A 27,752-nucleotide genomic window follows, 5' to 3' on the forward strand; every position below is an offset into this window, starting at 1 on the left:
GCCATCTATAGGGGAATCCTGAGGCTAAACCATCTAGGTTTCTGAGAAAGCCCCTGGTAATGCTTGAAATTGAGAGGTCTCTGGATTAGAAAAATAAAGAAGTGACCTACATGTCTCCTTTATCTTTCTCAGGAACCTTGGGTTTGTCCTTGGAGAAAAGCTGATGCCGCAGAATGGCAGGTGACAGGTGCAGGAAACCGCGGAGGGACAAGCCAACTGTGTGTGTCTTGTAGCTTGTGGCCCAGCTTCAAAATGAGTGCGAATTCTTGGGTAGCAAGCATAACTAGAGATTAGCCACTACATCTTGCTAGGCCTTGCCATCCACATTTGCTACTCTCAGTCTTGTTTAGTCTTTTAACACAGGTGGAGAACCAGCAGAAGCTTTCCATATACTCAAAATTGGACGTTGGACATAGATTTTGTTGTTTTTTGTTTCGAAACAAGGTTGACAAGATTACTGGATCAGTAGTCCAGACTGGTCAGGGACGCTAAGTAGCTCAGGCTGGTTCATGATTCTCCTGCCACAGTTTGCAGAGAGATGGGATTACAGCCCCGTCTCTCCCCCTTTAAGGTAAGTCTACTGAAATACATTACTAGTGGTATCTATTCTTTTAAAAATAAACATTATGTATGTTCCTTTCAGAAAAGATTTCAGGGATACTTTAGCTGCGGGATGCTTCTAGATAAATATCCTTGAGTCAGACTTCAGGAAGACAGCCCTAAGAGACTTAAGCTGAGCTAAAGTTGATGAACAAATTCCCTTTGGAAAGTGGAGGAGGGAAGTGGGGAAAGGAATTCTAAGTAGAAGGAATAGCACATAAACAGGTGTGGAAATGCTTGCCTTGTTCAAGGAGCCTTAAGGAAAGTGTGTTTGTTGGCCAGAAAAAGTTCATGTTGACTGCTGGAAAGAACACAGTCAGATTGGTGTGCCATAAAAAGTCATTAAACTTTACCCTGTAGCCAATATGGAGATACCATATCCATTTGTTTTTTGGAACATTACTGTGAATCAATAGAAAAACTGCTAAGAGTCCAGCCAAGTCACATGTGGGATGCAAACTCTTTCTAACAATAACTATCATCAGAAAATATGACGAAAAACCAGCAAGGAGATGATGGTGGTGAGCAAATATTTTTCACTTACATCAGTAGCATATTCTCAAGTAGCAGGTAATAAGATCAACAGTAATATGAGACAAAACAAAGCGGTATTGAGGAAAGAAGGTGCTATCTTCCTGAAGGGTTCTCTTTTCATATTACAGTGCCAGCTCTAAACCTGCAATTCAACAGAGTCTGAAATGTGAAAATACAGTGTTTCTTTGGTAGGTCATGATTCTGAAGTTCATATGGCGTCAGTGGACTAGCTTGTAAACATTGAAGAAAACAAGGTGGAAGGTTGGCTTGAAATATCTGTCATATCATCACGTGTAGGATGCATATATACAGATACATATATATTACAATAAAATATGGTTTTGGTACTGACAGGAAGATGAGATCAAAATCAAAATATTCCCACCCACATATGTGTGGGAACTCGATATAAGTTAAAGGCATGCATTTCAAATTAGGGCAGGAAGAATGGATTTAACCAATAATATCAACACAGTTGTCATGTGGATAAAATGAATCACTCTGCATTTAAAAATACCTCCTAGGTGAATTAAAAATACAACTCTTTTTTTTTGTTGTTTTGTTTTGGTTTTTTGTTTTTTTTCGAGACAGGGTTTCTCTGTGTAGTCCTGGCTGTCCTGGAACTCACTCTGTAGACCAGGCTGGCCTCAAACTCAGAAATCCGCCTGCCTCTGCCTCCCAAGTGCTGGGATTAAAGGTGTGTGCCACCACCACCTGGCAAAATACAACTCTTAAAGTTGAAATCTATAAAGTTTTAAGAAGACTATAAAGAAGACTATCCAAATTTAGAATAGGGAATGTTCTTTTGAGTCTCTCAAAAGTTAGCCGGCTTGACTACTTAAAAATGAAAAGGGTTTATATGTAAGATATTTTAAATAAGGTTAACATAGAAACTGTGTTGGGCTGCTGGTTTTTGTTGCCCATAGAAAGGATGAAGATCAAGAGCCAGGATGTCTATGTACAATTATATATTTTTTCAGTCTTGAGGATGGAACCAGGGCCTGGGCATTCTAAGCAGGCTCTCTTCCACTGAGGTACTCCTGTTTAGTTTACTTCTTTCTTTTCTTTCTATTTAAAGATGGGATTTCATGGTGCTGTCTTGGCTAATCCTGAAAGCATATGCTCAAATGATCTAGTGCTCAGACTCCATTGTATCACTGTACCAGGCTATGTGATATCTGCATTAATCACACCTTTTTATAGGGACTACTTGGTTGGCTTCCCTACTACTGTAGGTTGAAAGCTCCAGGTAGGAAAACCATTTCTAGCACACACAGTCCATTACAAGGTGCTTGGTATTTTATGCTTGAATAAAATGAATGCATTTTATGTGGAGTTTAGATTCGAGTGAAGCAAGAGGGCTGGGTACCAGTTGGAAGACAGCTGCCATGATTTTTAATGAGCGTGGGAGACAGAAAGCTGAAGAGAGATATGGAGAAGACAGGGCAGACAGGATGAGGTGAATGGCTACATATTGTGTGGGTTAGGAGGTGGGGAGTGGATTCCAGGCCCCTCCAGTTTTCAAGCCTGGTAAGCTGGATTTGCTGCTGCCCTGCATGGTACCAGAGAATGCTGAGGGTATGCAGGGCTCTAAGACTGCCAGGTGAACAGAAATAATATAAAGTTAGATTCTCTGAAAGGAAATTGAGCTGCCACATTAAGTAGGTTTTGTGAATCAGAACTGGTTCCGTGCTTGTTAAATACATCCCTAGCTGCAGTAAACAGCAGGGCAAACCAGGGGACAGCTGTGGAAGGTCACTGGCGAGGGCTTGAAGGGAAATGGAAAGAATGTGAGTACCCTTGCTTGGGTCTGGTTCCCACCTTTTGGGAGCAGTGGGTGCCAAGCCTCCAGATTCTTCTGAAGATGTGGCCAGGGCCAGGTCTTTGGATCTTTGTTGACCATACTTCTGCCTCTCCAACACCTATGTTGCCTCCATTCCTCGTGACTTTGAGGAGGGAGTTTGGCTGGCTGCCCAGAACAAGTTGAACAGCAGCCTCCCAGGGCCAGGAGCCACAAAGCAAATGCAGGCCAGCAGAGAGGCAGGACCCTCTGTTCTGTAGAATACTAGCTCACATCAGTGGAAGAGAAAGAAGAGGAGGAAGAGGAGGAGGAGGAGGAGGAAGAGGAAGAAGAGGAGGAGGAGGAGGAAGAAGAAAGGGGAGGGGGTGTGGAATCTTGTGGAGGAAAGTTGTTGTTCCATTATGACTCAGCATTCTGCTCCTTTGGAGGGGTTGGGCTTGGGCTCCAAAAGTGCTTTGTCATGGAGGGGTAAGGCAGTCGGGAAGCCCTGGAGGGTTGTGGTTTTGTGGAGAGAGGGAGGGTGGAGAGGAAGAGAGCTGGAGGGGAAGGATGAGAGCTACTGACTTCCCCATAGCACTCAGAATCTTGACTGGGAATAAAGAGGTCTTGATCACCCTGCCAGGCTTTGGATATTTTTGCCAGAAAGGCTCTTGTGGGGATGTCTCAGCAGATAGTGAGTCTCTTTCCTTTCCAGTGATTTGTCCCTCTGCAGTTACAGCTGCCAAAGACTCCACATCCACTATTTGTACAGTAGGGTCCAAAGGGACACCAGAGTTTACAAATCACTGTATTTTGTAGGGCAGAGGGTGAGACCCAAAGGTGAGAATACCTCCCGGGAAACAGTCATAGACTGAAAATGTGGAGCAGAGTGTGCAATGGACTGCCCGGGCGACCATTACACATCAAGTGGTCCTTACATGTATGGTAAGTGGGCTGCCAGACTGTGCATATGGAATAATGTTCAGTGAGAAAATAGAGTCCAAAATAGTTCCTGCAAGCCAGTTAAGGGGAGGAACATCACAGGACTGGAAACAGATGAAGGCTGGGTGAAAATAGGTAAAGACTCTGAAAACTAAACAGCCAGTGTTGCAAAAGGATGGGATTCCCTGAGAAGTGTGCAGGAAATTCTGATATTTGCAAGTGCACCACTCAACTAGATTGCGGTACATTCTAGATGAAGCAACTGTCGTTAGGGAAATGATCCTTAAATCATTTCTCGAAAACTCAGGGCGTGTAAACTTAAAAGTCTTAACTACCCAGAATCCCTCTCTTCTGGAATCCTAAGGGGTGAGATTCACAGCCTGGAATGTTAGAGGACAACTGGAAATGGAAGCCCTGCCTCCCCCTTAAAAAATAAAAAATAAAAAAGTAATTCAGGGCTGGCAAGATGGTTTAGCAGGTTGAGGTGCTTGCTGCCAAGCCCGATGGCTTGTGTTTGATCTCCAATCTACATAGTAGAAGGAATAAACCTATTACTTGCAGGTTGCATGCCTTCCCTGCTGCATATAAAATTTAAAAAATAGTGAAAGATGTACCGAGAGTACTCATAAATGAAACTCTCAAAAAAAGAAAAGAAAGTAGTTCAGCCCTCTGTGCCTCTGGGAAGCCTTCTCAGTGGCTGGGGAGCCAGAGTGCTACACATCTGCCAGTGATATTATCGCTCTGTCCCTGGCTGTTTGTTTGCTTGGTCACCTTCCCTCTGGACTTTGACTAACTTCTTAAACTGAGTCTCCAGATAGCTACACTGCCAGAGGCCCTTCTTCCTCTTCAGTGGGTTGAAGCTTGTTAATTTTCCTCTAGTCTCCTACCCTGTGGAATGTCTGGTCACTACTTTGGCCTGTGGGCCTTTGGGGGCTTGAACTCTTGTCTCTGCTAGATCCCTACTCTGTCCTTCCCGGTATCGCTTGGATAGTTGCTCACATCCCGGAAGCTTCTAAAAGTTCACTCAGCCTCTGTGAGATTTGGTTTCTGTTTTGATTAGTATAGAGTATTTGAAGCCCAGCCTCCCCAGTACTTCCACCTACCCTGAACACTTGTTAGGATTAACCTAGAGCCAGATGAGAGTGGTAACCGGTAATGCAAATTTAGGTTACCCTAATTATGACATTCCAGCATAGTAGCAATTTTGTGAAGCAGTCGTAATAACAGAACCAATCAAAGCCATGAATCAAACTTTTCCAATATATTCATAGGAACCTCAGATAGATGAGTTATAGCAAAAAAAAAAAAAAAAAAAAAAAAAAGAGAGAGAGAGAGAAAGCTTTGTTACAGGCCTCAGAAACTATCTCATGATGTTCTTTGCTTTTGAGATGGAGGAAGCTAGGGGTTTATTCATGTGTTCCAAAGGATTTATCTAATAGCCACAAGGTTGTTAAACAAAAGGCATACACTAAATGGCCATTTAAAAGATAGCTCAAGATAATTTGCAGTGACTTTAGACTTGCAATACTCCGATCCAGAACTATTGACGGTCTAATCAGTCAGCCAGCCTTATAAGCCCAGCTTCTTTATGACTACTTTTTTTCTCGGTTCCCTCTACATCACAGTTCATGTCACATGCCACCAGCTGTTACTCAGCCACATGCTGCGCCTACTTGACCTATTCTAGGATCATCTGGACCCACTCTGAGGCCCAGATCAGCAGAAGTGACAGCCAGCAGCTTCGGTAGTGAGAAGAGCCCTGGCAAAGACCTCAGCGGCCTGGAAACACTTCCTTGAGGAAATGGCAGTTTTGGATGCCTTGGGCTGTCACCTAGTAGATGCTCCTCCATTCAGGGGAGGCCATACAAACTCAGTGCCTTAAGCAATGGTCAAGTTGAGGAGTTGATGGAAGAACCGTGAGTTAGCAGACTGACTGCGGAGCCTGGGAATGGGAATTCCAGATTCACTTTGGAGTAGTCGCAAGAAAGGGATGGACACAGCTCTGTGGGAATCTAGTTGGCAACCAGGTAGATACAAAGCAAACATAGGAATGACCAAGTGGGAAGTTCACAGAAGGTTTCACAGGTGAATGAATACCCAGGCAATTCTCTCTCTGACAAAGGTCCCTTTGGTGTCATCCTGAAGAACTAGCATATCTAGGTGGGCCATCAGATATTCAGGAGACAGGAGTTTCTGAGTGTCACATGAAAGAATCCGGATTCCACAGGCTTTACTAGATGTCCATTAGGGGTCTCAGTCATCATGGGGCCACTTGCAGGGTCCCAGGATCCTTCTAGTCTATCCATCCTAATCTTACAAAAGCAAACAGGAGCATTTCCCTTCTCAGATTAAAACCCCTGCAGGTGCTCACCCTAGGCTGGCTGCCTCTGGTGTTTATTTCAGAGGAGAAAACCTAGCCTTCAACAACCCCTGGCTCAGATAGCCTCTGCGGCTTCCCTTTTTGCCAAGAGAGAATTTCTAGCTTTTCTGCCCCTCTAGCATTTCCACTACACTGCCTTGCTAGAGTGACCCATCCTATGCCAGCTTTTGCCATTGGAAGGAGACTTGCCCTGTTCATCATGGCAGTACATTTCCTGCCCCTCACATCAGAACCCAGCAATTATGGAGAAATAGAGGTTGGCTTGACTTTGGCCTTAGGTCACTGTTTACTTTGCTGTTATTGAGGTCAGTCACCCCACCCATGGCCTTATAGGCTTCCCCATCTTCATTCAATTGAGACCAGCTCTTTCCGTTCCCACATGGGAGACATACAGAACAGGCCAGTCTTTCTGCGGTTGAGGATTACACCCTAGCACAGACCCCAGGATGTTGTAAGGCAGGGGCTCAGGACCTATGAGTTATGGGGATAGTGAAATGACACATGGTCACGAGCTCCACTGCTCTGAGGGCAAAGTCCCTTTGCTGACCCATGGATGCAGACTGCTTTCTCAACTAGAGGAAATCATGGACTGTCACAAGCCAGGGGAGGAAGTGGAGGATTGCTGTAGTTAGTTCATGACTAGAAAACACCACATGCTTCCTGGTAATAGAGACTAGAATGTTCTTAGGGTTCTTGTCACTCCATGAGTGTGGTGCTGGGCACTGTGCCAGAGAGCTTACACAAAGCTGTTGACACCTTATGGCTGAAACTGACAACATCCCTGTTGAGTAGGTTGGGCAGGTCCCAGTGCTATAGGCAGAGTCCTGTCCTCAGATGAGGAAGCTGAGGTCTAAGAGGTGGCTTGACCTGGCCTAAGGTTGCATAGCTGACAGGAGGCAGGGCCTTGCCTGGAACTTGGGTCTTCACTGTGGGGATATGTTCTAGTTGGGCATCTTAATGCAGCCATGGAGGTAACATCCTGAAACTTATGGCCTTGTCTAAAGGTATGGAGGAAGATCCCCCAGATTCTGGTTCCTGGAGACTTCTGAAATGTCATCATCTCTTGTAATTCACAGGAATTTCGATTTGGGCTGAGAGCATTAGTTCTAGGGCCCAGTACATACTCCACAAACCAAGGATGCTGAATTCTTTTAGTCTCCCCGCCACTCCCTTCTTTACAGGATTTGAAGTATACCAGCCTCACCTTTCAATATAGCTAACAATGATCTGAACTTGTGTCCCTCTGTTTCTACCATCTTAAATGCCAAGATTATAGGCATGTGCCACCAAAAGTGTTTTTATGCAGTGCTGGAGTTGGAACCCTGGATTTTATGAATGTAAAGCAAGCTGTCTACCAACTGAGTACATTACCAGACCTCAATTCAGATACATTAAACGGCATAGTGTTTGTACATAACTTAGGCAAATCTTCTCATGTATTCTCAGTATGTGTATGTTTGTGTGCCTGTGCACTTGCATGGGTGCATAAGTGCATATGTGTGCATGCATGTGGAGGCTAGAGGTCGACCTCTATTGGGTATCTTCCTCTATCATGCTTCACCTTATTTAGGTGAAGGGAGATAGGGTCTCATTGGACCTAGAGTTCACCAGTTTAGTTAGACATCTCAGTGAGCTCAAGGGATCTGCCTTTCTGCTCCTGCACCACAGGGATTATAGATATAGAACAGTATATCTGGATTTTTTAATATTAGTACTGAGGATGCAAACTCATGCCCTCATGCTCACTTGGCAGACAGTTTATCCAGTGGGTCATTTCTTCATCCCACCTCTTTTTAGAAAGATTAATTAAAATATATCATTTACTACCTCCTCCTTCTAACCCCTTTCTTGCCCCCATTCCTCTCAACTTTATGGCTCGTTTTTTCTATTATTGTTGCGTATATATCCAAATAAGTATATAAACACAACCTGCTGAGTTCCTTATGTGTTGCTCGTATCTATATGTTTTTAGAGCTGAGCAATTGGTATTGGATAACCATTTAGGAGCTCATCCCTAAGGGAAGACAAATTCTCTTCTCAGAATTCTCCATTCTTTCTTAATTGCTCCTTTAGCTCTTTGTATAGGGGTGGAACTCTGTGAGACTTCCCCCATCTATGTTGGCATGCCAACTTGTGTCACTGTTCAGGTTTGATTTAGGCAGCCATATTGTTGATATTTTATGAGTATAGGTTCTTAGTCATAGCTAGAAGACACATTGCAGCAGTGTCTGGGTCTCTGGCAATCCCAGTCTTTCTGTCCCCTCTTGTTTGTTGTTCCCTGAGCCTTGGGTGTAAGAGTTGTATTACAGATGTATCAGCTGAGGCTGGGTGCCCTCGCTGTCCTTTAAGACAGTGTCTCACTTTAGGTCAGGTTGGCCTGGTATTTATTGTGTTGCCCAGGCTGCTTTCAACTTTAGGGTAGTCGTTATGTCTCCAAGTTATGGGGTCACATGTAACCCACCACAGTGGGCCTCTCTCACAGACTTGAAGTCATGTCTAGTTTACTTACAATACTGACTACTAGGTAAAGCTGTGGAAATGGCTGCCAGTCTATTGTTCAGGAAACGATGACAGACAAGGGGAGAGTGGTTTTCTAGGAGGGAGCGGCAAACATGGAGGACCTTCTGTATCTGTACCATAGATGCACAGCAGTTCCTGTAGCCTGGTCCTCGGTCAGTGGTGAGCCAGGACCCTCTGGACATACTTTGAGAATTGGGCTCAGAAACTATGACTTCCAAGCTTGCTGTAACCCTGCCAACAGCAAAGCTATAGCTATAAGGGGTCATTTCCCAAATGAATTAGTGATTTGATTCCTAACTGGAGTTTGCTTGTTGGTGTTTTGTGACTCAGACCCCCACCCCACTCCCACACCCCAGGCCCAGGATTTCAATTTGTAGTTTAGGCTGTTCTTGAACTCCACATCCTCCTACCTTAGTGGGTGCTGGGGTTATGTGCATTTAGTACCATCTATAGGTCACTTTTATGGTCCTTTTAAATTTTTCTTTCTTTTTAAATCCTTCTCTCATATATTACAGTCCAGCTGTAGTTTCCTCTACCTTCCCTTCCCTCAGTCTCTTCCCTCCACCTCCCTTCTCCCCCAGACCCATCCCCTCTCTGCCTCCCCTCAGACATCAACCAAACAAGACACAACAAGTTACAGTAAGCCCAGGCACATCACACCAAGGCTGGACAAGGCAACCTGGTAGGAGGAAAAGGGTCCCACAACCAGGCAAAAGAGTCAGGCATAGCCCCCTCCCCGTTCCCACCTCCAGGATTCTCACAAGAACACCAAACTACTCAGCCATAACATATATACAGAGGACTTTGGTCAGACTTGTGCAGACGCCCTGATCTCTGCAAGCCGCTCTGCCGACATTCCCAGCTCTTAACTAAACAATTTTTAAAGATTTTTTAAAAAATTGAGTGTGAGTATATGTGTGTGTGTGTGTGTGTGTGTGTGTGTGCACGCGCGCGCAGGTAACTTTGGAGTCCAGTAAAGAGCATTGGATCACCTGCAGCTGGAGTTATAGGTGGTTGTGAGCCACTCAGTGTAGTAACTTGGGGGTCCTGGAAGAACAGTAGGCCTTCTTAACCACAGACCCATCTCTAGCCTGCAACATGCTTGCCCTTTCTCTCCTTCCTTCCTTCCTTCCTTCCTTCCTTCCTTCCTTCCTTCCTTCCTTCCTTCCTTCCTTCTTTCCTTCCTTCCTTCTTTCCTTCCCTCCCTTCCCTTCTCTTCCTCCTCCTCCTTTTTGTTTGTTTTTAGAGACAGAGTCTCACTGTGTGGTTCTCACTGTCCTAGAACTTGTGTAGAGCAGGCTGGTCTTGAATTCATAAAAATCTGCCTGCCTGTGTTTCCCTCCCAAGGGCTGGGATTAAAGGTGTGTGCCACTGCCACTTGGTCCACAACTAACATTTTAAAATGGCATTTTCGTGGCTGACCTGATGATACAGGCCTGTAATACTTGTGAGGCTGAGGCAGGAGAATCAAAAGTTCAAGATCTGCCATGGTTAGAGTGTGGGTTCAGGGCTAGCCTTGGCAACTTAGGGAGACCCTTTTTCAAATTAGCAATAAAACAGAATTTAAGCCTGTGATGAAGAGTGTGCCTAGAATGTGATTAGCCCTGACTTCAACCCCCCAGCATTGGAAAAAAGAAATAAGTTGGATGGAGTTGAGGACCAGAATTGTGCCTTCCAACACCTTGTTGGAAACAAACAAAAGAAGCTTATTCTAAGTACTACCATTTCATTTTCAAACTCCATGTAATCATAGAGAGAAACTAAATTCAAGGTTCCAGGGGAGCTGGTGACATCCTGAATAGCTTCTGTTGTCTGAGTCCAGCTATCTCAAGGATAACTTTTTCATCTTGCTGACAGGGTCAAACAAGTTCATGTTCCCAGGCTAGGAAAAAAACACCAATCCCACTTTTTGTTTTTTTCGAGACAGGGTTTCTCTGTGTAGCCCTGGCTGTCCTGGAACTCACTCTGTAGACCAGGCTAACCTCGAACTCTCGAACTCAGAGATCCGCCTGCCTCTGCCTCCCAAGTGCTGGGATTAAAGGCGTGCACCACCACAGCCCGGCTCAATCCCACTTTTTAAAATGTTTTTTTTTTTTATTATTGTTAACTGTTAAAGAATATAGAAATTACTGTTATCTAAACAAAGATGCATAAGTTATAAAAATATATAACCCAATTGCCTGTTAATATCCTAATTAACTACATACAAAGGACCCGTTCCTTTGTCCCCATGTCACTCTGAGCTCCAGACCTAATAGCTGAGATAATGAATTAAGGACTTTGAAGCCAGGTGCCCTGGATACAATCCAGTCTCTGTTCAGTACTCCCTTGCTTAACCTACAATGTCAAAATACAATTGGATAGCCTTGCAACTCACCTCAGTTCACCCCTTGCTTTATGTTCCCATCTGCCAGGGATCAGCCACAACTTGGAAAGGGGTTCCTGAGGAAGGGGTGTTTGGGAGCAGTAAAAGAAGAAGACAATTGTTGGCTACAAGCTGACAGCTCTGTGTTGTGCTCCTGCTGGCTTTCCAGACAGCTCATCAGGATAGCTCAGCTCTTACAGATTAAAGCCCAGGCTTTTATTTACATATCAATTCTATCATCCACCCAGGTTCCCTTTTGATTATTCCATGAATCAGCATTTTATAACCTTAGCCCCTTGATTCTTAGAAAAGGTAGCAAGTAAATTAAAAACAACAACAACAACAAAAACAAAAACCATGGAAATGAATTCAGAGATCTGCCTGCTTTTGTAAGCATAGACAGTAAGCTAGCTGTGTAGGATCCTGTCCTGAAATTACCATTCTTACCACTCCTGGCCTAAACTTGCTCTGTCCCAGGCTGACCTTGAACTCAGGAGTCTGCCTGTCTTTGTATTTTTCTGACAAATACTTATAAGCTGGCTTATAAGTGCAGCTGTCTTTGTTCATTTAGATCTGTGAATCCCCTCATAGAATTCATATTTTGCATAGTTGAGAAATTATATATTTTTGAGCTTGTATTTTTAGGGTTCTTTCCCACAGCCTTAAGAGCTGTCTTGAAGGTCACAGCATTTACCATTTCTTTCTGAGGAACAGACATACCCTCCGCTCCCAGATTCATACTGTTTCTAATTATCGTGGAGTCATTAACTTTGGCAGGGAGAATATTTCAAGAAGGAAGAACATAAAGCGAAATATATACATTATTATAAAATAAGCCATAAGCCCAGCATCCTTCAACACTTGTGGAGGCCCACTTCCTACTGGCTCTGCTCCAGGGGTGGGGAACCATGTCATGCCACCATCTCTTCCAAAGCCATGCAGGACTCAGGACTCATCCTTTAAAAATGTATAATCTCCCCTCGGGACACAGTTCAGATCCTGAACTGGCCACCTCTCTGAGTGCTCAGAAAATTTTAAGCTTCCATATCTGAAATAAGTTTTCTTGGCTTCCATCCTGAACCCAACAACCTGAACCAGCTGGGTTTTGTTATATTTCTTCAAAACCTGTCAGAGTGTTCTAAAAGCCTGAACAAGGGGGATTATTTCCCAATCTTTGGTTTCCTGAGCAAGGCAAGGGTGGTTCAGGGAGCTTCAGAGGGAAGGAGAGAGAAGAAAGGGGAGGCAAGAAAGATGAATCCAGGCAAATGGCATAGTTCACATGACACTTAGTAACACCTGTGGTGTTGTGTACCACATATTTTGGTCAGTGAAGGATGGCTCATATGACAGTGGTCCTGCTTTCCTATTACCTGGTGATGTTCACTTACTTACACATGTGTGGTGATGCCCCTGTAAACAGAGGGACTGCACTGACATTTATCTAAAAGCTCGACACATGCAATTATTCACAGTGTGTCATACTTGGTAAGGAATATCTTTGTTCCTGATTTAGCTTATTTCCTATAGCGTCTTTCATAGCATTCTTTTAGCCTGTTCTTTCTACTTGAGAAATGAAACAAAAAACTAAGTTCACAGTAAAAAAAACAAAACAAAACAAAACAAAAAACAAAAACCCACCAGGCTATGCAGCCAGAAGCCTCACCCACTTCATGTTTACTGGTCTCTTGAATAGCATGAAAGAGAAGGACTGAAAAGGAGTGATTTAACAAGGTATTCATTCACTACTTGTCTGCTAGTAAACTGTGCTGTGCTATCTGGGAACAGTGACTAGCAAGCCTCCAGCTGCCCTCAGGATCTTCCAGCCCCATCTAACACACACACATTCTTTGCAAATGGTTTAATAACCACCTTGCCTGCCACACCTACTCGGTGTCAGGGTTGCTGTGGATCTAGGCTGTGGATCTCCCTGGTGTAACCTCTGAGCCAGCAAGCAGCAATTAGCTACCACAAATGGAGTCTGATAAAGCACCATCCAGAAGTGGTTAGGGCAAATTCCAAACACGTAGGGCATCTATAACTAGTTGGGACCAGGTCATTAGGGAGCCTGTTAAGATGCCCTGCCCTGCCCTGCCCCGCTGCCTGTTTCTCCATGCTGCCAGCTGCCCTGCCCTGCCCCGCTGCCTGTTTCTCCATGCTGCCAGCTCCACAGCTGACCTCACTCTCCTCTCAGACAGTTGCTACCCAGCAGCTGCCTCTGAGTCCAGGCACAGATGTCTGACAGGTGGCAGAGTAATCACATGAGGTCTCATTCCTGGGCATCCTTTCTTCAAGTCTCATGAGCCCCTTAAGTCATCCACATCAGCCCTGCTCTGCCCCACAGGTTCAGTGTGGCCATGCCTCTGTCACTTTCTTTAAGTCTTTCTATCTTAAAACTGCTCATTGTTTAAATAAACAAAAAATGTGTCTGAGCATGGTGGTGCACGCCTTAATCCCAGCATTTGGGAGGCAGAGGCAGATGGATCTCTGAGTTTGAGACCAGCTGGTCTACAGAGTGACTTACAGGACAGCTAGGGCTGTTGAAACTTGGTCTCAAGAAACAAACAAACAAAACCTGAGGGATGTGTGCATGTGGTGGTGGTAGTGTTGGTAGGACACAACTCTGAGCACGTTAGACAGAGTCTGTCACTAAACCTAAAGCTCACAGTTTCACCTAGGTGGGCCAGGCAATGAGATCCTGGGGTCTGCCTATCTCTGCTCTGCAAATGCTGGGGTTACAGGAATACAGGGCCATTCTCAGCTTTTACATGAGTGTTGGAGTTCACATTCAGGATCTTAGGCTGGCACAGCAAGTGCTCCTTCTCACCAAGTCATTTTCCTAGTCCCCCCAACTGTTCCTTCCTAGCCATTAAAAGCCTGCCCTTTCTTCAAACTCTGGTTTAAGTGGGCAGCTGCCAGCTCTGGGGCACATCTCTTTCTCTCCATTCTCCTGCTAACATCCCTGCCTTCAGCCTTTGCTAAGTGTCAGTGGATACTTGAGTCTTTGCACTGTCATCCCTCCAATGCACAGGGACAGAAGACAGAGAGGAGAAGAGAGAATAAGGGCTTGACTCTCCTCCCCCTTATTTTCTAAGTAAGTTAGTTTTCTAGTGTCCACCATAACAGTCAACTGTCATTACTATAATGAAAGATGCAAAGCAATTATCTTATAAAGAGAAAAAGGTTTTGTTGCTGATGGGACTATTCCACTCCATTTCATTCTATTCTATTTTACATGGCATTTAAAGACCACCAAGGAGCACTAGATGCATATGTGTCATTTGTGTTACTCAAAACCACTAGGTCTTTTCAGAGGGTGTAAGTAAATATAAGGAAGTCTTTAAGAAAATAAAAGTCACCTTGACCTGACCTTATGCTGTATAGTTACAGATACATGAACAGAAGCCAAGCCATTCAGCAATGAATTCAGCTTATTTAAGAAAGTGCTTGGTATGCACATGCATATCATCCCAGCACTTGAGAGACAGAAGCTAAAGGACTGTACAAATTTAAGGCCTGCCTGGTCTACATGGTGAGTTCTCGGCCAGCCCACGCTACATGGGGAGACCTTGTCTCAACAAGCCATTGAAAATTTATTTATTTGGGTGCTATGGAGATGACTCAGTGTGAAAAATGATGGCCAGTGTGGGGACTGAGTTTAAATCCCTAGCACCCATGTAAAGAGTGGGAGGGACAGATTGTAATCCCAGCACCCAGAAGACAGAGGCAGATTTCTGAAGTGAGCTGGCTAAGTAGCCAAATTGGCAAGCTCCTGGTTCAGAGAGAGAACCTGCCTCAATCTGTAAGGTGGAGAGCAAAGATTACATAACATAAGGATCCATAACCCCAGCCTCTGTAGTATGATTTATCTTGTGTGCCTTGTCGTCTAAAGGATTCCCAGTTGCTAATCTACTGGCTCTTTAAGCAGAGTGCTTGCTTTTTATATCCTCTCCTGTTCCCAGAAGTCCTTGAAAGTCAAAGGATCAAGCAGTTCTCTTAAAGAGCCAGTAGACTAGCAACTGGGGAATCCTTTAGACGACAAGGCACACAAGACAAATCATACTATGCAGAGGCTGAGGTTGGAGGGACCCATGGCTCCAGCTGTATATGCAGTGGAGGATGGCCTTGTCAGGCATTGGTGGGAGAGGAGGTCTTTGGTTCATGAAGATGGAATGCCCCAGTGTGGGGGAATTCGAGGGTGGGGAGGGGGGAGTGGGCAAGTGGATGGGGGCATACCCTCATAGAAGCAGTGGGAGGGGGGATGGGATAGGGAGTTCCTGGCGGGGGTGGAGGAGTGGGGAAAGGGGATAACATCTGAAATATAAATCAGTAGAATATCCAATAAAAAACAACAAACAACAAACAACAAACAAACAAACAAAGGCAAGCAGAGGCCGAGAGAGGGGGAGTAGGGTTAGGGTCCAGGTGGCAGAAGTGTAGGGTCAGAGGGTAGGGTTAGAGAAGACAGGTGGTGCAGAAAGAGAGAAGACTGAATGGGCTGAAGAAGAGAAGACTTTGCAGAAAGGAGACTAAGTGGTGTGAAAACAGGAGACCACTGAGCCAGGAGAAGCTGAGCTGACTCAGAGAAGATATTGGTAGGAGACAGTTCAGAGAGAATTGAACTAACAGAGTGAGAAGACAGCTGATGCTGGAATTAAAGGTGTGTGCTACTCTATCCAGCTTATCAAGTCATTTTCTAACCATAGTACTGGACATGTCAGCTGGACAAGTTATAGCCAAGCAAGGAAAACTCTGCTGTGAATTTTACAGACATTATCTATGACAACCTTGGGTTTGGGTTGGCAAAAGCTAAGAGTCTGTTACTGTGTCCCCCTTGACAGTTACGAGGATGCTAGGTCAGACACAGGAGGAGCTATTACGGGCGGGCATTGTGAGCATCAAGCTCTGGATGCACAAGGTTCTAACTCTACAGTCCGAATGCTTTCATCAGCTCACTCAGCCCTATAGACGTGACAACTCTGCTCTGGCTTTTCTCTGACTTCACTTCACAAAATCAATTCCTCAACTTTGAAAGCAAGATGTCCCTGTGTGTGGAGCTGGGGACACAAATGCCTCTCGAAAGTGACTTCACCACACGGTAGTTTCTTATCCCTGGTGAGGTTTGCTCTAGGACGAACAGCACACTAATAGAATATTAAGCTGTCTTCGATAACATAAGTTAAAGACAAATGCAGATAAGGACTTAAGATACTGTCCTCAAGAACAGAGATTTAGAGTAAAGGGAAGACATTTAGACGCAAAAATATATATAACTGTATATAACTCTCTGTGTGTGTGTGTGTGTGTGTGTGTGTGTGTGTGTGTGTGTGTGTTTCAGTCTTGGCCAGCAGAGCTTATGATAAGCCAAGCCATAGGAGGCAAAAAAAAAAAAAAAGCCAGTTTGGCTCAACACAGTAGCTGGTGTTGGTTCAAACTTCGGGAGTCTGACCTTGAGTACTTTATTGTAGGAGTATTTAGGCACAACACTATTTGGTGGAAACTATTCTGGTGATAATTAACTCAATTCCATGTGCAAAGCCAAGCATACATATAGCTCCTTGGGGAATGAATTAAGCGAAATATAGATCAGATGTAACTATGTCAAAACTCGTTGTAAAGTCCAAAAGAGTAGGTTTTATAGACTGACTGAAAAAGTAAGTTTATGGTAAGGGTCTGGGAGAATCCAGTGCTGGAACAGATAGGGACAAAAGTCACCAGGCTAAAGAACACATGTGCTCCAGCCTTCTGGGCAGATAGCACATTTTGCAAACAGCCCTGTGTGCTTAACACTCCAGGTTCCTCTAGTGCACGTCTGTGAGCACAAAGACCTCTGTCCATCTGTGTCCCTAATCTTAGTAAAACACCAGTTCTATAAATTTTATTTTACATTTATTTATTTATATTCTATAAATTTATTTTTTGAGATAGGATTTCTCTGTATAGCCTCAGCTATCCTTAACTAGCTCCGTAGATCAGGTTGGACTTGAATTCAGAGATCCGTCTGCCTCTGCCTCTACCTCCCAAGTGCTGGGATTAAAGGCATATGCCACCATTGCCTGGCTTCCATCTTGAGATTAAAATATGTTGAGTAGGCATAGTGGTTTGTGCCTATAACTCCAGCACATAGGGAACTGAAGCAGGCAGACTGCCGTTAAGTCTGAAGACAGCCTGGCTACATAGTGAGTAGCCTAACCAGAGGTACATAGCAAGATGCTGTCTCCAAACAGCAAGTAATGACAAGATAAAATAGTTCTTTGTGTGTGTATGCTGTGCCCATGTGTTACATATGCATGTTCGTATGTGTGTGGGCACACGGGTGTATGAGTGTACATGGAGGCAAGATGTAAAATGTGCGTTTTAAGTGTTTCTTTTAGTGTCTCCTTTTCTTACAGTAACCAGATCTCTTAACGTCCTGCCAGCTCTCCTCCAAGTTTCTAGCTCAGCCCTTTCAAACATTTCTCCCACAGCTCCCCAAGTCCACCTCAATAGTCTCCCCCTCCCAGTTTTCCCCACATTAGCAGCTCCTCACTATGACAGCTGTTCTAGTCTCTGCTCAGCTCAGCTTCTCCTGGATCAATGGTCACCAACTGTCTTCTCACTCCGTTAGTCCAGTTCTCTCTCAACCATCTCCTACCAGTATCTTCTCTGGCTCAGCTCAGCCTCTCCTGGCTCAGTGGGTCTCCTGTTTTCCAGCACTCGGAGGCAGAGGCAGCCGCATCTCTGTGACTTCCAGACCAGGCTTGGGTGCGTGAGTTCTAGGACAGTGAACCACACAATGAGACCCTGTCTAAAAAAGGAAAGAAAGATGTGCTATTCTCTTCTTGCATTACGTTACTATAAAGCCTCACGTGATGGTTGTGAATGATCACGTGGGTGTTGTGAATTGAATCTGGGTCCTCTGCAAAAGCAACAAGTGATTCTAACCACTGAGCTATCTCTCCAGGACCTAATGTAATTTTGCAATCATCCAATTTTATAATCATGTACAACATATACATTCATGTTGAATGTAAAAATAAGGTACATTTTAAGGAATCTAGAGTCTGTTTTCACTGCATTGCTCTATCTCAACCACCACGTTTATGAGGGATGTCCATACTTACACTTTCAAGTTTGCCTTTTGCCCCTTTCCTTCCTAGACAAGCCCTAGTTCTGAGCATCTCTTACACTCTTCTCCATCATGTCTTCTCCTTTAATGCGATGCCCCCAGGACCACTCTGTACTTGTTTGTAGAGATCTTCCTACTTCCTTCCATGGCACAGAGTGGTTTGTTAGGTGATGTTCTGGTTATACCCACGCTCCTATTCTGGACATTTGGCTTCTTCTCAGACCTTGACTGTCACAGAGAGCTTCAGTAAATAACCTTGTCCCCAGACTTTCTGTATTGTTTGCAAGGGATCTTTAGGATGCGTTCCTGGAAGTGGGGTGCAGGTCAAAGAGCCAACATACAAACTGTTTCTGTTAAGCATTGCCAAGTTCCTTTCCATAGGGATGGTACCACCCTCATTCCCAGCAGCCATGTGTCACCATGCTGGCTTTCTCATAGCTGAAACAACAGAGTATTTTGTTAAATCTTTGTATTTTGGCCAATCTGATCAGTGAGAAATAGTTTCTCAGGGCAATTTGAATTTCTTTTACTATAAGCAAGATTGAGTGTCTTCTAATACAATTTAGACTTTTGTCTTTTTCTTTTAACTAATGGTATCCTTACTGCATTTTTCAATCAGGTCATTGACCTTTGAATCCACATTAGAAGCATTTTGTATAATAATAATATAATTTTATTTATTATTTATTTATTTATTTTGGTTTTCTGAGACAAGATTTCTCAGGATAGCCCTGGCTTTCCTGGAACTCAGAGATCTGCCTGCCTCTGCCTCTGAGTCCTGAGATTAAAGGTGTGTGCTACCACCGCCTGGCTTGAGTGTATAAATTTTGTCTGTAATATGAATTGGACATTTAGGCAGTTATTTGTTTTAATTTTGCTCATTTACTCACATAAGTTTGAAAGATTTCTTTTTATTTTCATTTGTGTGTATATGTGTCTGAGTGTATATCACATGTGTGTAGGTATCCCTGGTAGACAGAAGAGTGTCAGATTCCTGGCAGCTGGAGTTACAAGTGGTTGTGAGCCACCAGATGTGGAACCTGGGAAGCAAACCTGGATCATCTGGAAGAGCCTCAAGCACTCTTAAACACTGAGCCACCTCTCTAGCTCATTCATTCGTGTGTGTGTGTGTGTGTGTGTGTGTGTGTGTGTGTGTGTGTGTATACGCCTTGATTGCTTGGTTTCGGCCACAGATGGTGAGAATTTGGAAAGCTTGCCCTACTCCTACATTATAGGAGACTTTATCCATATTATTTTTATAGCATTCATAGTTTTACTTTTGGTGGACGGGTTCTCATGAACCCCAGGCTACCCCCCTGAAATTCACTGTGTATCTGAGAACGACCTTAATGTCCTCCTACCTCCAGCTTCTGAGTGCTGGGATCACAAGTGGGTGCTGCATACCTGTGTATGTGGTATTGCAGAGCCAACCTAGGGATTCCTGCATGCTAGACAAGCATCCTAGCAACCGAGCTACATCTCCAGCCCCAGCTTCCTTTTACATCTAAATCTCCAGGCCTTTCAGGAGGCATCGTGGTCTGCAGCACGAAGAAGACGTGTAGATGTTTCTGACTCCACATGGCTTTCCTCTTAGCTCATGTCACCCAGTTAAGCCACCCATTCTTCCCCATGGCTTGGGATACTGCCTCCTTCCTGACTCTTGTCTCTGCTGGCAGTAGGGCCACTTTCTTGAGCTTAGACTCTGTTCCCAAGAGGAACGAATTCCTGCCTTCACCCCTGCCTAGACCCTCACTAAGGTAACCACAGTCTATCCAAGATAGCACTGCACCAGGAAGAACATTTGTAGGGCTAGGATACAGGGTGGGTCAGGGTTTTGGGAAAGGGAAGGCTCTGTCTGTCAACAGCTCTTTGTTTCAGGCATAAAGATCAAGCTTTGGAGACAACTGATCTTGAGAAAGGGACCTTGTTTGTGAGGCAGGGTCTCCCTATTAGCTGGCCAGGCTTATTTACTTGCTATGTAACCCAGGTTGGCCTTGAACTCTTGTCAACCCTCCTGACTTAACCTCTCAAATGCAGGGATTCAGTGTCCTCCCACCTGAGGGAACCTTGCTGTTCCAAATCCATATTAATCCACAGTTAGCACAGAGAATTTCTGGAAGCCTTTAGAATACAAGTTGCCAGGGAGGAGGACTGTCTGGGTGGAGGACAGCCCTGTTCTATCCCTGGAGTAGAGATGGCCGGGAACAAACATTACAAGCTTTACAGTGATTAATGGTCACCCATCCATCCACTCATATTATAAATACATTCTTAATATGTAATCCAGTCCATGGCAAGCACAAAGGTCGTGCTTTGTAGAGAGGAAACTCAAGACACAGCCCTACCCCTTAACCTGGGTATGTGTGGTGTGGGATAAGCATCAAAGCTCGTGCTCTGAGAACTGGGAGCCTCACGCACATGCATCTGAATGGAGGTCTAAACCTTGCCTTGTGAGTCAGGCTCGGTACAACTGTGTGACTCAGTGGCCTTACTTCTCTAATCTGATGGTTAAGAAGGAATTCAAGTTCCAGGACAAGGAGAGGTCCTGGGGAGCTGACTGCCATGGATAATCTTAATTATATACTGAGTTATCACTTCTTAAATAAACAATACTGAGTGTGGTTGTGCACACCCATAATCCTAATACTCACAAGGCCAAGGGATGAGGATGTCAAGTTTGAAGCAAGTAGAGGGAGGCTACATTGAAAGACTGAGTCTCAGAAACCAGGACTGCATCTCAGTAGGTAAAATGACTTACTGAGCAAGCCCGAGGATCCGAGTCATAGCCCCTAGGACCTATGTGGTGGAATGATTCCTGTGAGTTGTCAAAACTACCTGGAAGTCTTACAATTTAGGACATTGGGGTGAATTTGTTGGGGAAGTTTTGATGGATTAGCCTTGGATGAGTTGCTTTGTTTATTTGTTTGTTTGTTTGTTTGCTTCAGACAGGGTTTCTCTGTGTAGTCTTGGCCACCCTGGAACTCATTTTCTAGACCAGGCTGGCCTTGAACTCAGAGATCTACCTGCCTCTGCCTCCTGAGCACTGAGATTAAAGGCTTGTACCACTACTGCCCAGCTGCCAGTTGATCTTTAATAAGACAGTCTGCCTGTAGCAAGGGCTATACACATGGAAGGCATGCTGGGAGGGTAGCAGGTCTTAATTATTCCCTGTAATGCTAGATCTTAACTGTCTAGAGTAGGGCAGAACATAGGAACCAGAGAACTTTCTTACACCTCTTTCCACCGGTGTGACACAATTCCTGCTCTTCCCACCTCCCAAAGTCATTGTGAGGATGGACTGACATGAGGTGTACCACACGCCCTAAAAATCCTCAGGCTGTTATTGTTCATTGGACTAGACTTTGAATATTTATTTTTATCTTGTGTATAAGTATTTTGCCTGTATATATGTATATGCATCACAAGTGTGCAGTGTTGCCAGAGGCCAGAAGAAGGCATCTGATCTCCTGGAACTGCTGTTAACGGATAGTTGTGAACCACCAGAGAGAGAGAGAGAGCTCAGAGCCTAGACTTCCTAGCCACTGCTTTCACCACCAAAGGACAACTCACAGCTCAGCAGCGTCTATGCGGGCACCTTCCACAGCTCTGTTTCATAGGATGAGATACAGCTTAAGAGGGTAAGTGGAGCAGGAACCAGTGCCACAGGCCTGTACTCCCGCTACTCAGGAGGCTGAGCCAAGGAGAGCCCAAGTTCAAAACTTGCCTGAAAGCGGAGTGAGTTTGAAGCCAGCCGAGGCAAATTAGTGAGACTCTTTGTCAAAATAAAAAGTCAAAAGAGCGGCTGTGGCTGTGGCTGTGGCTCGGGTAGAGAAGTTCCCTCACATCCCTGAGGCCCAAGGTTCAGTTCCTAGTTCTGGGGAAAAAAAATGGCCTCAGACATTGTGGCAGGAGCTGAGGAGATGGCTGTCTATAAAGCACTTGCCTCGCAAGTGTGAGGACACAACTTTGATCTCCAGACTCACCTGAAAAAGCTAGACATGGTAGTGAGTGCTTGTGACCCTGGTGCTGAAGACATAGAGGTAGACCAACCCCAGGAACTCTCTGGAGAGCCAGTCTAGCCTCAATTAGTAAGCTCCAAGGCAGCCAGACACTGCATCAAAAAAACAAGGTGGGTGTGGCTGGGGAAAGGGGAAGCTGGAGAAGAAATGGTTCAGCACTCAATAGCACTTGCTACCCATGCAGGCCTGAGGTTTGCTTCCCTGCACCCATATGGAGGCTCGCAACCTCCTAGAACCCCAGTTACAGGGACCCCAATGCCTTCCCTCATGCCGCCCCCTCTCAAATAAAATAATAAAATAAATCTGAAAAAAAAAAGAGAGAAGATGGCCAGCACCTGAGGACTGACACCCAAGGTTGTCGTCTGGTTTTTACATGTATGAGCACACACAGGAAACCACGGTGCCATCAGTTTTCAGGGCTGGGTGCTGCCATCACCCCATCTCTGAAAGCATGTCTTGTTTCCTAGGTATGTGCATAGGAAAGAGTGACCCAGGTTGTCTGGCCTTCTTCTCGGTTGTCCCCGTGTTGGCCTCACCTGGGTCAGTACTCCCCAGGGCCTTTACCTCACTCCCCTGGAGTGAGGAAGATGTGGTTTGGCAGGGGAAGTAAAGCTGTGAGAAGGAGATGGCCTTGCTTTCTATCAGCCTTGTTCTTCCCAGAACTTCTGACAGGCTTGTTGGGAGGCATTCCACCATCTCTGTCCACTCACACCTTCACCAACAAGGAGCTGATACTTCCCCGTAGGCAGCTGGAGCACCCCACTCCCAACAGAGGTGTTTCTGGAGTAGCAGGATCCATGCCTGCCACTCTCCTTCATTTCATCAAAGACTCCAGCTTCCAGCCAATGACAAATCCATTACAAATGGGGACGCGATGGTTGGTAATAGGGATGAGAGTGGGACAATGTTAGTGACTCCCACTTCCTGCCTTGGTAACTGTCCCCTCCCCAGAGATGCCTTTGTTCCTGCTGCCCCTGTGCTTCAAGTCTATAGTCCTTACTGATCCTGCTCACATCCTCGTTTTCTCTAGTACCTGGTGGAGAGATTGCATCTCTTTATGTGATAGGAAGCCAACGATCACTCCTAGCTCTCCCTTTGGGTCCCTAACAGGGAGCTGGGTATGCATAAGGTGACTCAGAGTAGACACCATGGACTCAGAGGACACTAAGCTTAGGAGACCACTTCTCAGAGCCTGTGGAAAATACCAGGGTTGAGACAGAAACCTTTATATTTTCAAATTACCATTGTTCCAAATTACAACAGTGCAGGGCACAATGGTGCACACCTTTAATCCAGAGGTGGGCTGAACTCTCTGAATCCCAGGCCAGCCTGGTCTACATAGTGAGTCCCAGGACAGCCAGGGCTACATAGAGACACCGTGTCTCAAAAAGCCAACACTCAAAAGAATTACAATTAGGCAATACCTTTTGATTGTCTGTCTGTCTGTCTGTCTGTCTACTTACTTATTTTGTTTCTATGAGACAGGTTTCACTGTGTATCCCTGACTGTCCTGGAACTCATGCTATAGATCAGGTTGTCTTCAAACTCAGAGATATGCTTACTTTTGCCTCTTGAGTGGATTAAGGGTGTGTGGCACCATGCCAGGCCTCATTTTGTTTTTTTGAGACAAGTTTTTTCTATGTAGTCCTGGCTGTTCTGGAACTCTCCGTAAACCAGTCTGGCTTCAAATTTAGGGATCCACCTGCCTTTGCCTCCCAAGTGTTGGGATTATGTTCTAGGCACATAAGTTCTAACTCACCTGATTTTGAAGCAAGATAGAAATCCAGAGGACATTATAGAACTCTAGGAAGGGAAAGGAACCTAGTTTGGTTCACTTCTTTCAACAGCTGAGAAGCAGAAATCCCAGCACAGCATCTGCAGTGAAAGATGTGGCCACAAAGATACATCTCTTTCACATATAGATTTTCTATGTTATAATAGGAGTAAACTAAGTTTGAGGCCTTAGCTAGAGCCCTTCTCTTTTCCTAGACATATTCTGAGAGTCTCTAACAAGACAATTTACTTTGTTTACAGTGGAGACATCCTGTCTTCCTGTATCCTGTGATCTAGAATGTTACCTTATCCATTAGAACCTTGTCTGTGCCCCTCAGGACCACCCTGTGTGTTCATTTTGTTTTCTCAGAAACCCTTTCAAAAGAAGACATTTAGAACCAACCTAAATGCTATACATGGCTATTGTAAAGACAGCAAGGCTGTGTCTCTTAGATAAGCCACACTCCTGCTCTCTGCTGTCTCTTCTCTAGCTTTTCTCATTTTTCTCTTAATTCTTGTGTTTTAAACATATTAAAAAACAAAACTCATCAGGCAGTGGTGGCACAATTAATACCTTTAATCCCAGCACTTGGGAGACAGAGGCAGACAGATCTCTGAGTTTAAGGCTAGCATGGACTACAGAACCCAGGACAGCCAGGGCTTCACAGAGATACCCTGTTTTAACAACACACACACACACACACACACACACACACACACACACACACACACCCCTCTCCTTCTTTTAATAAACCCGAACTGTCCTTCATATTGGCTTGTCCTGAAATTACTTTCTGCTGTGAAGCTAGGAATCTTGAGTTTGCCAGAGTGGAGTTCTCTGAGAAGAACCCTTGGGGTTGCTGCTGGTGACAGATGGCCCAGGGGAGGGAGGGGAGGTTAACATTACAGCAGTCTGAGGCCAAGTGAGTGGGGTTTCCAGAAGTGAAACTTCAGTTTCCTCATCAGCAGGGACACTCAGACCGGGTAGCTCTGTCAGAGCAGTCGTCTCTGCCCTGCATGTCACAAGCTCCAGTTCTCCAGCCTCTGAGAGACCAAGAGGGATCCATAGAATTGGCTCGTTGGTGCCAAAGAGGATCTGCTCCCTCTTCTCTTCTTTCTAAGGTCGCAGTTAGCTACCTTAGGAGTCATCCCAATGATATCCAGGAGTGGACAGAAGGACATGGGGGCTGGGGTAGTTGTGGAATAAAGGAAAGGAGAAAAGAAACAGACAGAAAAAAACTTCCCAGCACAACTTGTGGCCTTTGCTGTCTTTCTGTTCTCTATTAGTATTGAGCAATAACCCTGAATCAGGGCCAAGGCTGGCCTTCAGCAGTGCCTCCAAACCAATCTGCAGGAAGAAGAGAATGCAGAGAAAGATGTTTTTCAGGCCCCCAAAATGGCCTCCCTCTCTGCCCATCTCCCCCTCCCTCTCAGATTCTCCCCACCCGCAGGAACCAGCTCTTTCTGTCCCATGATGGGTGTAGAGGAAGTGGGACAGCTGCCTGCCAGCACTCCTCCCAGCCAGCTGGCTGCCCACTGCGGGTCAGTGTACAGAGATACCAGGGCAATGGTTCAGACACCAAATGGCAGCCCTGGGAGCAGAGGGTCTTGCTTTTGCCTAAACCATGCAGTGGTGCTCAGAGATTTTTTTTTTTTTTTTTTAGGATGGCTTATTGGGAGTTGATAAAAGTCTCTGACAAGGTATGGGGCTGCTAGCCCCTTCGGGATAGTAACTTCCAGGCTATAATTTTCAAGAGTCAGTTTTTAGGGGTGAGAAGATGGCTGAGTCAGGAAGTACTTGCCATGCTAGCATGAGGATCTGAGTTAGATTAATATCTCACATAAAAAGCTGGCTGTGGTGCCACATGTCACCCCAGAGCTTGGGAGGTAGAGACAAGAGGATCCCTAGGACTTTCTAGGCAGCCACCTAGTTAGTTGGTATGTTCCAGGTTCAGCAAGAGACCCAGTCTCAAAAAATAAAATAAATAAGGTGGAGGGCTGGGCATAATGACATATATCTTTAATTTTAATTCTAGCATTTGAGTGGCAGAGGTAAGCAGATCTCCGTGGTCCCAGGCCAATCATGAATACGTGTGTGTGTGTGTGTGTGTGTGTGTGTGTATAGTATATATGATATATATATATGATATATATTTTTATGTATATATTGTGCATCTGCATATATTCATGCACATACAAACATGCAAGCACACCCCACAGACACACACCCTAGTCAATTTACATTTGATGTTTATCTGACTTGGACAGTTGGTTGAATGAGCAGCCATTTGCACTGTGGACATAACTACTTTCTCCAACAAGAGTAAAATAGAAAGCTGAGATGGCGGTACATGCCTATAACCCCAGTATCTGGGAGGTCTAGGCAGAAGGATCATAAGTTTGAGGCCAGAGTGGGTTACATAAGTGGTTCAAGGCCAGCCTAAACTACCTATGAGACCTTACCTCAAAGCAAACAAAAACAAAAAATTCTCAACCATGAAAACTCAATAAAAAGTGAGCATAGGGCTTGAACATAGACCTTTCAAGACTCTAGAGTCTGGAGAACATACATAAACTATCAGCTCTGTTTTCACTTTTCTTGTTGCCTTGGCAAAAGCAACCCAAGGAAAGGACACTTATTCAGCTTGTGGTTTAAGACAACATAGACTCTCATGAGGGGAAAGCGTGACAGTTCACTCGCAGTTGGGACTCCTCACCCCTGGGCCACTCGGACAGCAAGAAATGTTGACACTTTTTCCCTCCTTTTCAGACTGGGCCCCTAATCTAAGGACAGCACTGTGACACCTTCCACCTGTTTACACTGTTCCTACTGCCATCTGATGCCAACTTCCAGGGACTGTGAGTGAGAAGTGTTTTGTTGAGTCCTGATTCCTAGTGAGAGAAAACAGGAAACTGCTGTTGCAATCCACCAGTTACACAGTAGAGTACTGGACCACCTGTGAAAGGATATCAGGAAGTTACAGAGTAAACATTGTCTGGGGAAAACAAATGTCTATTCATCCCAAATAGGGCTCCAACAACAGATCAAAGAAACTACTCCACCAATCTGGTTAATTTTTGTCCCTTTGGCACAGCTAGAGTCATCTGGATTGAGAAAATGGCTCCATCCCCCTGACCTGAAGATACGCCTATGGGGTATTCTCTTGATTTATGATTGATGTGAGAGGACCCAGCCCACTCTGGGTGGTATCATCCCTGGGCAGGTGGTCCTTGGTTGTATAAAAAGGCAGGCTGAGCAAACCATCAGGAGCTAGCTAGTAAGCAGTGTTCCTCCATGTCTTTGTTTCAGATCCTGCTTCTAGGTTCCCCCTGCCTTGAGTTGAGGCTGTGACTTCCTTCACTATGAAGTGTGAGTCAAATAAAGTCTTTCCTCCCCAAGTTTCTTTTGGTCATGGAGTTTTGTTGTGGTGGTAATAGCTTAAGATACTACTCAAGCCTAGCTTTGTGAATCAGTGAGTTTTATTAAGGGTTCTTGCAGGAGTATGAATGAGGGGTTACTTTACAGGGGCATGGGCAACTTATAAGTGGCTATATTATTAAAGAAAAATGTCTTGCACCACCAGTAACTGCTAATATATTTGCAGGGAGGGACAGGGTATTGTAAGGCTGTACCATTGACTGTTTATACATCCTTGAGGTGCTTGGCCTTATGAGGCCCTCTGTCATTCATGATGGAAAGTTAATGGGCCCAATCTTGTTTAGGCATACTGTGT

The 27,752-nt window shown here is 44.9% G+C and overlaps 1 long non-coding RNA gene across 2 annotated transcripts; it reads left to right on the forward strand.

Annotated features, from left to right (window-relative positions):
• The first annotated feature begins 476 nt into the window (after nucleotides 1–476).
• Nucleotides 477–27,417, forward strand: LOC114629410. 2 transcript variants are annotated; one of them, XR_003712663.1, is made up of 5 exons: nucleotides 480–571; nucleotides 1,263–1,322; nucleotides 3,734–3,859; nucleotides 14,503–14,650; nucleotides 26,789–27,417. It is a non-coding gene; the product is annotated as an uncharacterized LOC114629410 (long non-coding RNA). The 2 variants fall into 2 exon arrangements; XR_003712664.1 differs by lacking the exon at nucleotides 1,263–1,322 and having other exon boundaries at nucleotides 477–571.
• Nucleotides 27,418–27,752: the final 335 nt, after the last annotated feature.

The sequence above is a fragment of the Grammomys surdaster genome, unplaced genomic scaffold (genome assembly GCF_004785775.1).
Source record: "Grammomys surdaster isolate TR1022 unplaced genomic scaffold, NIH_TR_1.0 310, whole genome shotgun sequence".
Lineage (NCBI taxonomy): Eukaryota > Metazoa > Chordata > Mammalia > Rodentia > Muridae > Grammomys > Grammomys surdaster.